Source organism: Lycorma delicatula, chromosome 7 (assembly GCF_047948215.1).
Source record: "Lycorma delicatula isolate Av1 chromosome 7, ASM4794821v1, whole genome shotgun sequence".
NCBI classification, from domain to species: domain Eukaryota; kingdom Metazoa; phylum Arthropoda; class Insecta; order Hemiptera; family Fulgoridae; genus Lycorma; species Lycorma delicatula.
Genome location: NC_134461.1, coordinates 106,349,247 through 106,365,905, shown reverse-complemented (window position 1 = coordinate 106,365,905; position 16,659 = coordinate 106,349,247). Strand labels below are relative to the sequence as shown.

The 16,659-nt window shown below is 30.3% G+C and overlaps 1 protein-coding gene across 8 annotated transcripts in view; it reads right to left on the bottom strand.

Moving 5' to 3' along the window:
* Hr39 (Nuclear hormone receptor FTZ-F1 beta) overlaps positions 1–16,659 on the bottom strand; it is a 438,812-nt gene that overhangs the window by 149,126 nt on the left and 273,027 nt on the right. For 7 of the 8 annotated variants that reach the window (XR_012757271.1, XR_012757270.1, XM_075372172.1 and 4 more), the window contains one exon: positions 15,107–15,206. The exons of the other annotated variant lie outside the window; for it this stretch is intronic. The gene's annotated coding sequence lies outside the window, so the exon portion shown is untranslated. The remainder of the gene's footprint in view (positions 1–15,106; positions 15,207–16,659) is intronic. 8 annotated transcript variants of the gene reach the window in all.

The following is a 16,659-nucleotide window of genomic DNA, read 5'->3' as shown; positions in this document are numbered from 1 at the left end:
AACCAAGACAATTTTGCATAACAAAGCTCCGAATACTTTTTTGTACGAGCAAAATTAATAACTTACGGATAAATTATAAATTTAGATTTACTGTGTACGAGAAGGTACCCAGTTTCCAAGCTACACCACATCATAGCGCGATTTTGGTGCTTATTACAAAATTCTCTAACGCCCTTAGTTTTGCTTGTAGAATAAAGTACCCCGGGAGGTTTTTTATGCAAACTTTCCTCAGCTACCTATTGGTGCTTTTTATTTTTACTTGCGATTAAAAATAAACCCGCTATTCACGAAAAACTAACAACTTTTTTTTTCATTTTTTAATAAACAAATTAAATAGTTATTCGCTCATGGCCGCTAGATCACACTTTTATTCTACATACTTTTCCAAATCTATTCCAATAATTTATTTGTTGTAGTGAATATTTTCGAGTTAAAAGCCTTTTTGAATCTCTGTTGACTCAGCTATACGTAATACATACTCAACTAGCGTAGAGAAAAAAGATATGCTGTATTGTCACCTTTGTATATATACACATGTATGTCATCTACATACCAATTCTAATGTTTTAAACAAAAAGTAATAATTTTATTTAAAAGTAAAAAAGTGCATAAAAAACTATATTCTTTGCTTATATTAAAAATTATACAAAGAATATATATTTTTTTAAATAAAAATAATAATAATAATAGAAGTTAATAGAAAATACAAAAATGATTGCAGTACACGTTAAAGTATCCAACGATTAACGAATGAAATTTTAAAGATTAAAATAATCATACGACAAATTTCGTTTTAAATATTACATAATTGCATTCAATTTATAAACGGTATGAAACCTCTTAAAAGATGATAAATGTATAACAGAGATAAAAATGAGAGTATTTTAAACCGAGTAACTTGGATAATAATCATAATTTAACAAGGAACACAGCGACATGAGTAATATACATAACAAAACACATAAACTGAGTAACAGCTGAATAGCATGAATCATAAATTCCTATAGTATTGTTAAAAGAAAGAAAACACTCGACTATGAAATGGGCAGTTTCGTAAAAACTCTTCGTGAAACACAGTTTACATACAATATATACCAAATCAAAACTTTGCAATTCAAACGGCATAGAATACCTCTGTTAAATAAAAGTTTACAAAAAACCAGAAAATAAATATCATACTATATTTATATAAAATAACATGTCATAAGTGACTTATATTCAACACCCAGCAAAATTACTTAAGATAAATTGATCAAAATTTGTATACACGTTCTTCTTACGGTTTAAGTGCACACTAAGAAAGGATTTTTTGAAATTCCGAGTTAAATGGGTAAAATGAACTTTACTATTTTTTAATTTCTCGTTAAAAAATGAAGATATCAACTTGATTTTTGATGTGTGTAATCTTCATGTAAATATCTAAAAACAGATTTCAATTTTTTGAAATTCAAAGTTTAAGGATTAAAATGGGGTAACATTAAATTGTACCATTTTTTGAATTTCTCGATAAAATAAAGATAACTTAATTTCTCTCTTTCTCTCTCTGTGTGTGTGTGTGTGTTGTTTGTATTTTTTTTAAACCCATCATTTTTTTTTTTAACTTTTCTACAACAAACGAAGATATCAACGTGATTTTTGGTGCGCGTAATCTTCATGTGAATATCTAAACACCGATTTTTGATTTACTGAAATTCGACCTTGAAACAGGTAAAGAAAGGTAAAAAGATTTTGAACAATGATTGCAAATTTTCCCCATTTTCGACTGTACAAAACGAGATATTCATTAGATGTTGGGCTTGCAAATACTCTACAGATAAATATCTAAAAACCGTTTTCAGGTTTTTTAAATTTCGATTTTTTAAGCGGTACGATTGCGTACAACGCGGCTGCTCAACGATCACAGTCACAGCCACGGTTACTATATATGCGACGCAACTGGCTGCACCTGCCTCCAGTTACATGACTAAAAAGCATGAATAAAAAAAAACTTGACCAAATGCAACTAACCATATAGAGCGAGAGAATTCGCGATAGGAATGCTAGTTTATATGTATGTATACACAGTAACATTAAATTACGGAAACAGCATCATATTTTAAAACTGAAGGTAGAAACAAGCGCGGATTTATATTTATAATCCGCGTCGTTTATCAGACGTCCACCTTCCTATTTAAAAAAAAAATTGTTTCAGTATGGGTATCGAAGATGACAGACACAAATTTCAAACACACCATAAATTAGAAATATTATAGTCCGCCATCTTGAATACGCCATACTGAATCAATTTTTTTTTAAATAGAAAGGTGGATGTCTGATAAACGACTTCAATTTTATCAGCAACTATTTGAGCTATTACGCCCTTTTTTTTAATTTTCGTCAACTTGACAAGCTGTAACACAATATCATACGAGATTTACCGTAAAATGCATATCAACTTATCGATTGGGTTGTTTCCGAAAACTTTTATACTTTTGTGAAACTTTTTTTAATTATAATAGAGGTCGTAAAATACAGTAACAATGTTACAAATTTTTAGATTACAATATTTTCAATGCTCATCTTTCTTTTCATTACGTACGAAAATAAATAATATCATACGAGATTTAAGGTAAAATGCTTACTTACCTTACACTTACACTTAGACAAATTAGATTTATGTTAATATGTTTCACGCGAGCGCCGTGCTGCACTTACCCGCTGCTGACGTAACCCCACTACCACCGCCTCGCTCGGCTCGCGCAGCGCGCTCGCGTGTAACACTCGAGGTTTAGGTGCATTTTAAACTAACCCACCGGGTTGGTCTAGTGGTGAACGCGTCTTCCCAAATCAGCTGATTTGGAAGTCGAGAGTTCTAGCGTTCAAGTCGGTTATTGTTACACGGATTTGAATACTAGATCGTGGATGCCGGTGTTCTTTGGTGGTTCGGTTTCAATTAACCACACATCTCAGGAACGGTCGAATTGAGACTGTACAAGACTACACTTCATTTACACTCATATACATATCATCCTCATTCATCCTCTGAAGTATTAACTGAACGGTAGTTACCGGAGGCTAAACAGGAAAAAGCAAACAGAGGTGCATTTTAAACTAATTTAAAGGCTTTTAAACGAACGAAAGTAAATTAATGAATTGTTTGTATAGCTTCTCTAGTTTCTGAATCAGTATTTAAATTTTCAATTAAGCTATTGTACCATATAGAATGAATGCTGCTAGAAAAAGCACGAAAAATTTAGAAGTCTGTCATGCACAAAGTATGCATCCGGAATCCAGCTTCTGCACACATATTCTATAAGACATTATCTATATTTTCACCAAAATGGAAATTTTTGCAAAGATAACCATTTTTTCCGGATTATCTCGGTAGGAAATGCATCAATCAAAACGCATAAGGTCTCCATTTTATAGGTTTTGCAATTTTCTACATCTGTATCGAATGTATTGTCAATGCTCCAACGGTTTTCATTTTATACGAAAAAAAGCATCTTTCTGCACAAAAACAATGTTTAAATAATTGTTACACCTAGTTGCGACTTTAAATCATACAATTTTTCATCTACGAAACGTACTTCAAAATATCCCAAAATTGGTTTCCGAGTGGCGACCATAACAGTTACATGGAGGGTGTCTTTCCCTACCGGGTCAGGATGTAGTCCTTTTTGAGCTCTATTGACTGGTCTATAATTGTCGAACATGCACGTATACCGCCAAAAATGACAACAAAATATAAAAGGATATTACTTGAGGTTACGGTACTGCTATGTTGTAGAGGGGGAAACATTTTGAACACCTCTTATAGAATGGTATGCTTTCAAAATTTATTGAAATTAAGAAATTTAGGACCGAAAACCTTTAACTAAGTTTAAAATGGTAATTAACGCCACCGCAGCTACAGCTTTATTTAAAAACAAAGTAGTCAATCGGATTTCGGTGGAAGATGAGCCGATAGATTCAACATAGATTCAAAACAGTCTCTTTATTAATTTTAATAAATGGTTATTTATATTTATTTATTTTATAAATATAATTTAACGAAACTTAACCCACGCTCACTTCACTCGCTAACCTTGACTAATTAACACCGTAAGTTTTTGAGTATTTATTTAATAAATTCAGTAATTATTGCAATTATTTATTATTTAAATAATCAAAACACTCCTGTTAATTAGTCAAGGTTAGCGAGCGTAGGTTAAGTTTGGTTAAATTATATTTATAAAATAAATAAATATAAATAACCATTTATTAAAATTAATAAAGAGACTGTTTTGAATCTATGTTAACTCTATATCGGCTCATTTTCCACCGAAATCCGATTGACTACTTTGTTTTTAAATAAAGCTGTAGCTGCGGTGGCGTTAATACGTAAGTACCTTTAAAATTAAAGAAAAATATCAGTTGAAATAGCAATTTAATCTGTAGTAGTGTTGCAAAAGATTTCTTATTGTGTATTATTAATGTATTAAATATTGTGAAGGCTGTTGTTAATGACTGGACTAATAATTCTAACATTAACTATTTAAGTTTTACTAATGGATGTAATTTTAAAAGTAATACGGAATAAAAAAAAAAGTGCTTCGGAGAGTTTTACTTAGTTTTATTACTACTGTGATTTTTCAGTTTTCGCAACTGATCTGTTATAACAAAAATATTAAGCCATTCATTGAAAAACGATATTCGTTATCGTTTTTCTTTTTAAATTTTACATTAAAATTACGTAGCACATGTCCACCTTCCTATTTAAACAAAACGTATCATTCAATATGGCAGACAAAAATCTCCAAGCATTCCTTAGTTTTGAAATACGAGGCTGTTTCCACACTTTAATATCACTCTGTGTGTGTATGTAATAATTTTAAGCTACATAACTTCGATAAAGAAAATTTAAACAAATATTTAGTTAACACAAATATTGAAATATGGACCTTTATCTTTCCTCTGATAAAATCTCAAATTATTACGTTAATTAATACGGAGATGGTAAACTTTAAAAAGCAATTGTTATCGCCATCTTCAGGTACCGACTCGAATTATCTTTCCATAATAGTCAGTATTATTACACTGAAACCAACTTCACTAATGAAAAATGAATGAGATCAATATCTAATAATCTTTTAGAATTTAAAATTACTTAAACTCTTTGGTGAAAATTTTTACAAAAATTATAAACGGGCTACCTCCTCAATTAAATTGTGTCCAGGGAGAGGATGCACTTTTTATTTTAGGTCCATCCCTCTATCTTTCTTAAGATAAATTTTTATCTTTTCCAACCCTATTAAAGAGAAGTACATTGGTCATTCCAGAACAGTCTTGAGTTAATTCACTATTTTAAAGCTAACTATAACCTTTATTCTGGAGTTTACTAAAACTGTAGCTTCTAATTTTTAAGCGTACGGTTATTTTTTAATTTTTTTCTATAAGTAATAACTAGTCAAGCATAAAAAGTCTTAACTAGAATTCTATACAGAAGAATTAAGAGGAGAGAGGAAGAAGTGTTAGGAGAAGACCAATTTAGTTTCAGGAAAAGTATAGGGACAAGAGAAGCAATTTTAGGCCTCAGATTAATAGTAGAAGGAAAATTAAAGAAAAACTAACCAACATACTTGGCGTTTATAGACCTAGAAAAGGCATTCGATAACGTAGACTGGAATAAAATTTTCAGTATTTTAAAAAAATGAGGGTTCAAATACAGAGATAGAAGAAGAATTGCTAACATGTGCAGGAACCAAACAGCAACGGTAATAATTGAAGAACATCAGAACTAGCAGTAAATGATGTTAAAGAACAATTTAGATTCGGGGTAACAGTACAAGGTGAAAAGATAAAGATGCTACGATTTGCTGATGATATAGTAATTCTAGCCGAGAATAAAAAGGATTTAGAAGAAACAATGAACGGCATAGATGAAGTCCTACGCAAGAACTATCGCATGAAAATAAACAAGAACAAAACAAAAGTAATGAAATGTAGTAGAAATAACAAAGATGGACCACTGAATGTGAAAATAGGAGTTGAAAAGATTATGGAGGTAGAAGAATTTTGTTATTTGGGAAGTAGAATTACTAAAGATGGACGAAGCAGTAGCGATATAAAATGCCGAATAGCACAAGCGAAACGAGCCTTCAGTCAGAAATATAATTTGTTTACATCAAAAATTAATTTAAATGTCAGGAAAAAATTTTTGAAAGTATATGTTTGGAGTGTCGTTTATATGGAAGTGAAGCTTGGACGATCGGAGTATCCGAGAAGAAAAGATTAGAAGCTTTTGAAATGTGGTGCTATAGGAGAATGTTAAAAATCAGATGGGTGGATAAAGTGACAAATGAAGAGATATTGCGGCAAATAGATGAAGAAAGAAGCATTTGGAAGAATATAGTTAAAAGAAGAGACAGACTTATAGGCCACATACTAAGGCATCCTGGAATAGTCGCTTTAATATTGGAAGGACAGGTAGAAGAAAAAAATTGTGTAGGCAGGCCACGTTTGGAATATGTAAAACAAATTGTTAGGGATGTAGGGGGTATACCGAAATGAAACGACTAGCACTAGATAGGGAATCTTGGAGAGCTGTATCAAACCAGTCAAATGAATGAAGACAAAAAAAAAAAATAGGAGAAACACTGGTTCTCTATGTTCAGTAAAACTGTTTACCGGTTAATTAATTTTTAATATTATTTTTTCATTTATTTATAATTTCTTCAATGTAATTCATAATTTACTGATAAAATGATTGAAAATCGAAATGCCCATTTATTTTCTTATTTTAAGTATAAAAGGTTTTTTTTTGTTTTCTTGTTTTCCAAGAAAACTGGAATGGAATTGCAAACAGATAAGTTTTTAATTAAACTACTACCTACTACGCCGTACCAGTTCAGCCTATCACGTATTACGTACAGTTACTATCCGTCGATAAAAATATTAGTTGGTATTGCTTACAAACACGCAAACGCCTATTTTAAGATTTTATAGCCGTGTTTAAGTAGTCAATGCGTAAATTTGTTTCTTACCCGCACACAAACGAACCTAGGAATTGATATAAAGTTTTCTAAATTAATTTTATAGACATTATATATATTTTTTTATAGATCATTTTCTTTCTGGAAATTTATTTCGTCAAAATTACGGAGCATGCGAGTCATATATACGTAAAAAGGAGCACAAAATTTTTTTCTTCAATAAAATGAAACTGTATTAAATGAATTCTTAAAAAAGTAATGAACAATAAAACGAGATATATTCCGGCATACACCTTAATCCTTAAAACATACTAGATGAGTCGATATAGATTTTAACCTCGAAAATATTTACTGCAGCAAATAAATTATTGAAATGGGTTATTGAAAAGTATGTACAATAATAATGTCCCCTAGCGGACATGAGCGATTAACTATTTAATTGCTAACGAATTAAGGAAAAGTTTTTCGTTTTTCGCCGACAGCTGCTGTATTTTTAATCGCGTGTAAAAATAAAAACAACCAATAGATAGCTGAGGAAATTTCAGATAAAAAACTTCCCGGGTTCATTTTTGTACAACAAAACTAAGGGTGCAACGAATTTTACAATAAGAACCAAAATCGCGCTATAGATATCGTAAATCAAGGGCGCGCAGTAAATACTCTGATCCTATTAGAGATAATTCAAAAATTCTCAAAGGTACAGATTCATAAGACCCAAGGATATAAATCAGTCAAATTTTGGAAGTATTTTAATTTCTGATTGCCCGTTAATTCGGATCTACTATGAAAATTTACAAGTTTATAAAACGCCTATAACAATAAACAAATTGCAAAAAATAAAAAGTAAATATAAAAATCTGTTCTTCAGCTTATTACCTACTCATTCCATAGAAATATTTCTTATCTTAATTGTTTATTTATTAACATTTAAACTTGCATTTATTAGAAAACCATGTTTTGGCACCTTGACTAACGCTCAAAACCAATCATTATTAATTCTGTTTTTTGAATTGATATAAGGTAAAACATGCAATTTAAAATGTCAGAGATAGTTTTCAAAAATTAAAATATTTTAATGAGTTTTAGGAAGTAAATGTTAGTATACTTTGTAAACACATGAAAGTGTAGCTATAAACAAATTGTTAAAAAAAGTTAATGAAAACAGATATTTTTATACAACTTTGTAAATTTATATAAACATATGGCATTTATCAATATTTAACATTAAATTTCATTGATTTTGCAAAATTTTCCAAACTTTTTCTTTTCGTGGAAAAAACGTGGTTTTCTGAAAAAAAATCTACTTTTTCGTCAATATTTTGTTTATTTTTAATGGTATAAAAAACTAAATACCACCAGTAGAAAACTAAGACAATTTTGCATAAAAAGCTTCCGAATACATTTTTCCTACGAGCACAGTTAGGAAATTATGCATAAATGATTAATTTATCCATTCAGACTTACTGTACACGAAAAGTTACCCGGTTTCCAAGCTAGTATGCATCATAGCGCGATTTTGATGCTTATTGTAAAATTCGCTGTAGCCCTTAGTTTTGCTCATAAAAGGTACTTTTGCAAATTTTCCTCGGCTATCAATTGGTGCTTTGTATTTTTACAAGCGATTAACAATAAAGCCGCTATTCACGAAAAAATAAAACATTTTCCTTAATCTTTTAATAAACAAATTAAATAGTTATTCGCCCATGTTTGCTAGGGTACACTTTTATTCAACATACTTTTCCGAACCCATTTCAACAACTTATTCGCTGTAGTGAATTTTTTTCGAAGTTAAGGCCTTTTTGAGTCTTTGATAACTCAGCTATAAAATAAAGTACTATGATCGTACATTTTTATACAATTTACGATGACAAATATATTCTCAATTTAAAAAAATGTACACTTATTATTAGAAAATTAAGTATACTCATTTTAGTAGAAACTTAGTGATTTCTTTAATTTTTTTCTTATCACAAACATCTTTCATCATTTCATAAATGATGAAGCTGATAAATCAACTTTTGACGATTTATTAACAATAACATTAGCTCTTTAAAAAAAAAACTATTCAATTTTTATAAAAGACATAAATATATTTTTAGTATAAAAATTCCCTTTAATTAGTCAAGAAGGTGGGAAGGGTAACAGTAATAAAAAAAAGTAGAGTAGAAATCTTAACCGATATTTGTCTATCATCCTTGAACAAATTTTTTTTACAAATTTAATAATTACAAAATTAATTTTTACGATACTAGTTAATTACAACTTATAAATCCAGAGACAAGTAACGCTGCAGTACCGTTAAATATCTGCTTTTCTTTTGTAACACTGACGTTATACAAATCATAAAAAAATCCAATAGTGCTCTACTTCTGTCGATGTTTCATGCTACAATGTTTTTGTTCGTCTACACTTGATAACTTATTTGTACATTAATAAAATTATACGAATGTTTCCCGGACCGTGCGTAGTCAAGTAACTAGTTTTGCCGCAGAATTTTGACTTGCATTATTTACGCGACAATGCTTGGTGAACCGGTAATGTTGAACCTTCATATACAGAGTGAGCAACACAAAACCGAACCCATAATCAAACCGCTATCCAAACGATTTATGAAAGACAACTAGCGCGACTAGTGGATGTATATGTTACTACTGATTGTTGTTGCCGTTTGTCAGGTGGTTACGTGTCAGTGCAGTATACGTTTCATTGCGGTACAGTATTGTGAGTCCAGCTGTGTTTGTGTAAAATGCCTTATTGAATCCAGGAGAGAATACCTACAGTTGAGGCCTATATCGTTCTGGATCGTTTGAAGAATCACGTCAAATATTCGTAGAAAAATTTCCGAATGCCTGTATCCCAGCGAAGAGTAGCATACATGATTAAGTTTAAAAAAAAATGGCGAACAGAAGGTTCGGTTTCAAATGCAAAATGAAATAGACAACCTTCCGTTAGGATTCCACAGAGCACTGCCGATACTGAATGGAGAATTACTGTCAGTTCAAAAAAAAAATCACTACGCAAGTTATCCCAACAATCTGGTGTTAAATACTTGTCGTAAAATTCTTCATGAATTAAAATCGAAACCGTACCGCGTTACAACTGTGCAACAACTGAAGGAGACAGACAAACCGAATCGACATAATTATTGCAACTGGCTTCTCGAAAACATTGTTGGTGGACAGATAGACCCGATGCCGTATTTCATGTTAGACGAGGCACAGTATCATTAATCCGGCCATGTTAAATCGCAGAACACCGGATATTGGATGACGAGTAATCCTCAAGAGATATTCGAGCGTCCACTTCACGATGATACAATTGGTGTTTGTGTTCCGTTTCCGGTAATCGTATAGTGGGACCAATACTTATTGACCGGACTGTCAATGCGCAAGTTTACCTAGCAATTTTCGAAGAATTCTACGCCCAATTAACTGATAATGATAAAAAAATACAGCTTCTTCCAACAAAACGGAGCAACGTGTCACACATCAAACGTTTCACTGAATCGCGTTCATGCAGCTTTCACAAATCAACGAGCTGTCAGCAGAGGACGGTGACCTCCACGTTCTCCAGAGTTGTCTACTTACTTTTTTTTTCCTTTAGGGCTACTTAAAGGAGAGAGTTTATGCATCTAATCCCTACAATATTGATAAACTGAAGGTGAACATTCAACGAGAAATCAACGCAACTAACAACGTTTTGCGTCAGACGACTCTCAATATGATCAGTCGAGCACAAAAGTGCATCGATGCCAAGGATGGTCATTTTGAACATATTTTGTAACATTTAAATTACGTTTTATGTTTTCTTATTTATCCGTATCATTCATAAAATATAATTTCAACATAACGTACAGATTCTGCAGCGGTTACCCGTTATGGGTCGGATTTATGTTGCTTACTCTGTATTTCTTCCATGAAATATATAAACAGTATTTTTGTTAGGAAATATTAAACAATAATTGTAAAAAAAAAGTCTGTAACTGCAATTCATTAAAATTTTCTATAATGCCTGATTTATCAACGGTTGACAAAAATGGAACTATATATTATTTTTTAAAAAAATACTTCAGATTATCTGATCTTTTCTTGAGGTTTTAAAATGGTTCCTTTGTTATAATTTGATCCCAGTTAAAAGTGCATTAGCCAAAAGCTGCTTATAATCGGATTATAAATAAAATAAATATAGCCAATAAAGTTAATAAATTGAAAATATAGTAAAAAATAATAATTTTACAAACTAATGGATATAACGCATAATATTGAAAAATTGTTCCAAAAATTAGGGTTATATACCTTTTACGAAATGTTAACATTATACGAAATTACACTTAAATGAATGGTTGTGTTCTGATTAAATTAGTGACGAAAAATAATAAATAGTATGTCATTAAGCTCGTGTAGAAAACAAAGTAAAAATATTTTAATAGATGTCGTTTTAGACCGGATTCTTGTTAAAATAAATTTCACTACATGCTACTAAATTTGATTTACATTCCATATATATATATATATAATTACACATCGATAAAAAAAAGGGCGAGGCACAACCTAGTGACAAGTATAAGAAAAAGCAAGCAATCGAGTGGTGACTCACTCGACCCGACTGCTAACTAAATAAATATACCTACATCTAAGTTATATATAACGCATTTACTTCTGGGAACCGCCGAAGGCATTATTCTCATCGGCCTACAGCATAATGACGATGATAATTTTAATGATTGTCCCTGATGAATGCACCGGGGCTGTAGGCAAAACGGATGACTAACCACGAACGACGACTGTTCAGTTAAATAGTAGACGAGCGGAAATGCCAGTGGAAGAAACAAGGTGAGCCGGTGCTGCCAGTGGGTTACACCCAACACAATCTCTCGACACTCATGAAGGATTAACCGACTAATTTCAGAACACGGCTGCAAAGTAAAAAAAAAAAGAAAAAGAAAACGAATACCAATATATCTTGTCATGAAGTAAAAAGTCAAATAAAAAAAAAGTCATAAAATTACGGTAGATAAAAGACAAATTGAGAAATAAAATAAATCTTAGAGAGAACATAACACTAAATGAATACAAGACTACATAAATTTAATGTAACTGAACAAACTTCAAGGATACATAAAGCGAATGATGTAACTATAAAAAATTGTAAGGAATTAAATTTTATTATTTTTTCTTATTTATAATTTATTAAAGGAAAATCTTACAGAACTTTTATGACTTATGACTGTATAGAATATGTAACACTCAACAACAAACTCCTTACACAGATCCATATAACTGAAAAACATTTTTATTTTTTTTTTATTTCATGAAGCCATTCAAAAATAATCATTAAACGATAAAAATCGTTAAATAATAAATATAATAATAAATAATAATAATCGTTAAATGATAAAAAAAAAAATAGCATTTCGGAAAAAACACAGAATTAAACCTGTAGTTGAGTTACTCAACTACAATCAGCAAGTAGAGAAATTCTCTGATGCTAAGATGGTAAATATTATCTTATATTTATTAAGGTACACGAAAGAAACGTCATCCGCGGAATGTCATAAAATGAAAAACTTCATTAATTCTGAGAAGGAACTGTACGCAAAAACTAATTAATAAAAACAGAATGGAAAACGAAAGAGAAAGGATTGAAATGTTCAAAGGTATCGTATAAGTTCTGAGCAGATGTGCATATATATATAGGACTGAGAAGGGTTGAAATCCAGTTTTCTTCAGAACTAAAATAACAGCGAATGGAAATCAATAAATATCCAAAAATAAATAAAAAATGTTCCGCTTATAATAATCAAAGCTATCCGTCCGTTCAAAAAAAAAAAGAAGCCAATTAGTGGCTGAACTAAAATTTACTTTACAGCCTCTTAATAAGCGGAACAATAAGTGAAATACCCTTGAAATCTACAATCACAGAAATCGGTTCCCTATTACAGCTGAACCCGCTAACGAGCTGTTGTATAATTGATTAAGATACCAGTCGCAAAAATCTATTACAAAGTTTAACATTATTTAACAGTATGAACAATATCAATACTGGAAAAAAATCTGATGTGGACACCGCATGACTTCCGTGTACGGATACTATTAAATTACGTTTACACATTTTTTGCTGCACTTCATTTAAATTTATTTCATTTGAAAGTGAGATACGATTCTTTAATAAAATGGACAGTTACACGATTGCTGAAATATTATTTTTTATTAACATCAAATATTTATACAATTATTAATTCAACACTTACGTGAAATATTAGGATAGAGTAAAAGTCCCTTTATTACTCGTATTTCTAGACCAATATTATTCGTATCTTTGTGGATTACTGATTAACAAAAGTTTCAGATTTCTGGGGTGCCGTGTAAATAAAAGTTAATAATAATCAAACTATTCCATTTAGGGAACTCCTGTATATTGGTTACAAATATTAATTTCGACCTAAAATATTCAGTTTTTATTATTGGATTATTTGGTGAATATTCAAAAATGAAAAAGAAATAATGAGAGAAAACAGAAAGATAACACGAAGAAATATATATCAAAAAATCGACAAGAGGACGAATATGAAGAGGAAGAAAATGTTAAGAACAAAGGAAGAATAAAAAAAAGGGAGATGATAAATATGAAGTTGAAGAAAATGTTAACACCAAGGAAAGAATAAAAAGATAAAGAGAGGATGATGAATATAAAGCGGGAGAAAATTTGAAAACTGGATAACGTGTACACAAATTAAGATCAGAATTTTATCAACCAAACAGCGATTAAATGACTGGCAGCAAAAAACAAATAAACGAAATGACGATCAACTCTGACTTGGGGAGAATATTGTACGATAATATCAGAGAAGTAATGAATTAAAAGATAACGAGGTTTTTGCAATTTATTAAAGATCGGACATGTATGCCTCAGTGTATATATTGTTCTTGTGAGGGTCTATTTTTCAGTTACTCTGCAGTTAACTTTAATGTAGATAAAATTAAACAGAAATTAAACTAGGGAAATCCAAAAATAATACAATTCTAAATTATAATTTTGAATTAATATTAAATAATCAGATGTCTCACCAAATCAATTACATATATACACTTATGTAATAATGACTATTAAATTACATATATATATATATATATATTTTTAATAGTACATAAAATTTTATTTCATTAATATAACTTCCGATTCTATTTCTTATTTTTTTCTTTTTTTATTGTTGTTATTGAATTATTTATAGTAAAACTTTTTTTTTATTTTTACAATCACGGGTTAATAATTACTAATAAATATTAATAAATCAACATAATAAATTTAAAAAAAATCTAGAAAAAATAAATTTAAAAAAGGAAATGAAGTCTGATTCAAACCGATGTGCCTTTCCCTTATAAGATTATTTTCATTAATTAAAATTTCATTTGGTTATAACTCTGAACCAATGAAAATAAATACCACTTATGACACACCGTTGAAAAGCTCTTAATCATAGCTTATTACTGCAGTTAAAAAAAGTCCGAAATCCAAAATAAATTTGGATTTCGGGCTTTTTTGGTTCAGTCGATCGCAATCAAAAGGGGAGGTACATAACTAAATGTTACAACAGTCCTAAATCCAAAATTTCAACATCCTACGACTAATAATTTTTTAGTTATGCGAGGTACATGCTACCTACGTACATACATACATCCGTAGATGACATGCCGAAGCTAGTCAAAATGAATTCAGGAATGGTAAAAATGGATATTTCCGTTGAAATCTGAAAACAGAAATTTTTCTCGATCACAATACTTTCTTTCCTTCGTACAACGAAGTAAAAGGTCACCAAATGTTGGCGTCACAACTTTGTAAATTCCAAAATTAATTTTACAATCATCTTTAAATAAACGAGGGTTTATAATAGACAACTGTTACCGACAATGTTTAATAATATAATACAAAACCATCATTTCTAACCGTTAAATAAGATCCAGTTATTTTTAGCAGTATTTAAACAGTCAAATAACCGTGGTATTTTGATTTTTGAGAACGAATTAGCAGAACTCTTGGTTTAATGCGCTAAGAAACTGACAAGATGAAATATTCAACTTTAAGTTAAAGGTGATTCAATACAAAAAAAATACATTAATTAAGCTACTGAAACAAATTAAAAACAGTATACGTACAGCAAGGATTAATAATTTTTAAATTCATCCTACAATTGTCCATTTTTTCAAATTTAAACAAATTTTCGTAAACAACTCCGGGATATTCCTGCTTCCTGATCTGTAAAAAAAAAAAATAAATAAATAAAAAATTACCTAGTGTACAAACGAAGCTTTTAAATAATATAAAATAATCAAAACACGAGTAATGTTTATACTCAAATCCAATTTATAATACCGGTATGCAACTATAATATATAAGATACACCGGTTCAAATACCAACATCAATCATAAACTCGTACGTATAATGAAAATAAAATTGTTCGACAACTTTCCCTCAATAGTGTAACATTTTAGAAATTACAATATTTCATTATGAAATGCAACAACAATTACTTTGTAGTATAAACAACTCAAGAAGTAATAAATTACATAATAACACGTATAAAATATTACTACACAGTACATTAATGATGACTGAACTTCGCAATGTTTAGGCGGTAAGCTAACAACAAAATAGGCTTCATGATTATAATCAAACGTTGTAAGCTATATAATCTAAAAAAAAATCCTTAGGTTCATTACAACATAAAAGAAACACCAGTACAGTAATACAAAATACTTATCACAGTTTTAAGTAAAAATATGACAAAAATAATAAAATTTGTTTTCTTTACTAAAAGCGATAGATTCTTAAAACCACGTTATTAAGAGGTTCCCAGTTGACCAACATCTTCCGTTAATTCGAAATAACACAACAATTTACGTAAATTTAAATACCACGAAGTTTCATTAACCTCCTTAGACTGAGAAAAAATAAAAACACTGACAAGTAATTATCAGGATATTTTGGGAAGCCCGACTTTTCCCTATGAACGTCTTAGCCTCCACCTAAATATTTTGTGCAACCCCGGATAAAAAACAATATATCTTTAAAAATCCCAATGTCATTAGCAAGAATTCAAATTGCATTTAATGAAATTCTATAGAAGTCAACCGAAGGGAAAGACATCAAGGATTAGGGGAGAAAGGTAAAGAGAGAAAAAATGGACAATTTACTCACAAAATGACCGTAAAATAAGAAAAACGATCTAATGTTTTACGGTCTTCTTCTTCTTCTTCTCTTCCACGCAGTTAGCAACCAAATCGTTCATAAGCCCTAGGGGATTAGGGTAAATTTACCCAGAAAGAGCACATTATTGATTTTTTTTTAAATTAATGAAAAACTCAACAAAAAAAATGTTACTTCTGATTTTCTCCACACATTAAATAAGATATAAAAAAATATATTATTATTTTTTAAATGAAAATAAAATACAGACAGACCGGACCACGTATCATTTACTCGCGCTGATTACTGTATTAAAAATACAAATTCAGTTTGTATTGTAGTATCAATAAAACATCAGAAGTACCAGAAAACATTAATTATAATGTTTGCACTACCTTCTAGTAAAAGGATTGTAAAAAATCTGATGTGGACACCACATGACTTCCGTGTACGCCTATTAAATAAATTACATACACATATTTCTTGCTGCAATTTATTTGAACTTATTTCATTTGAAAGTTG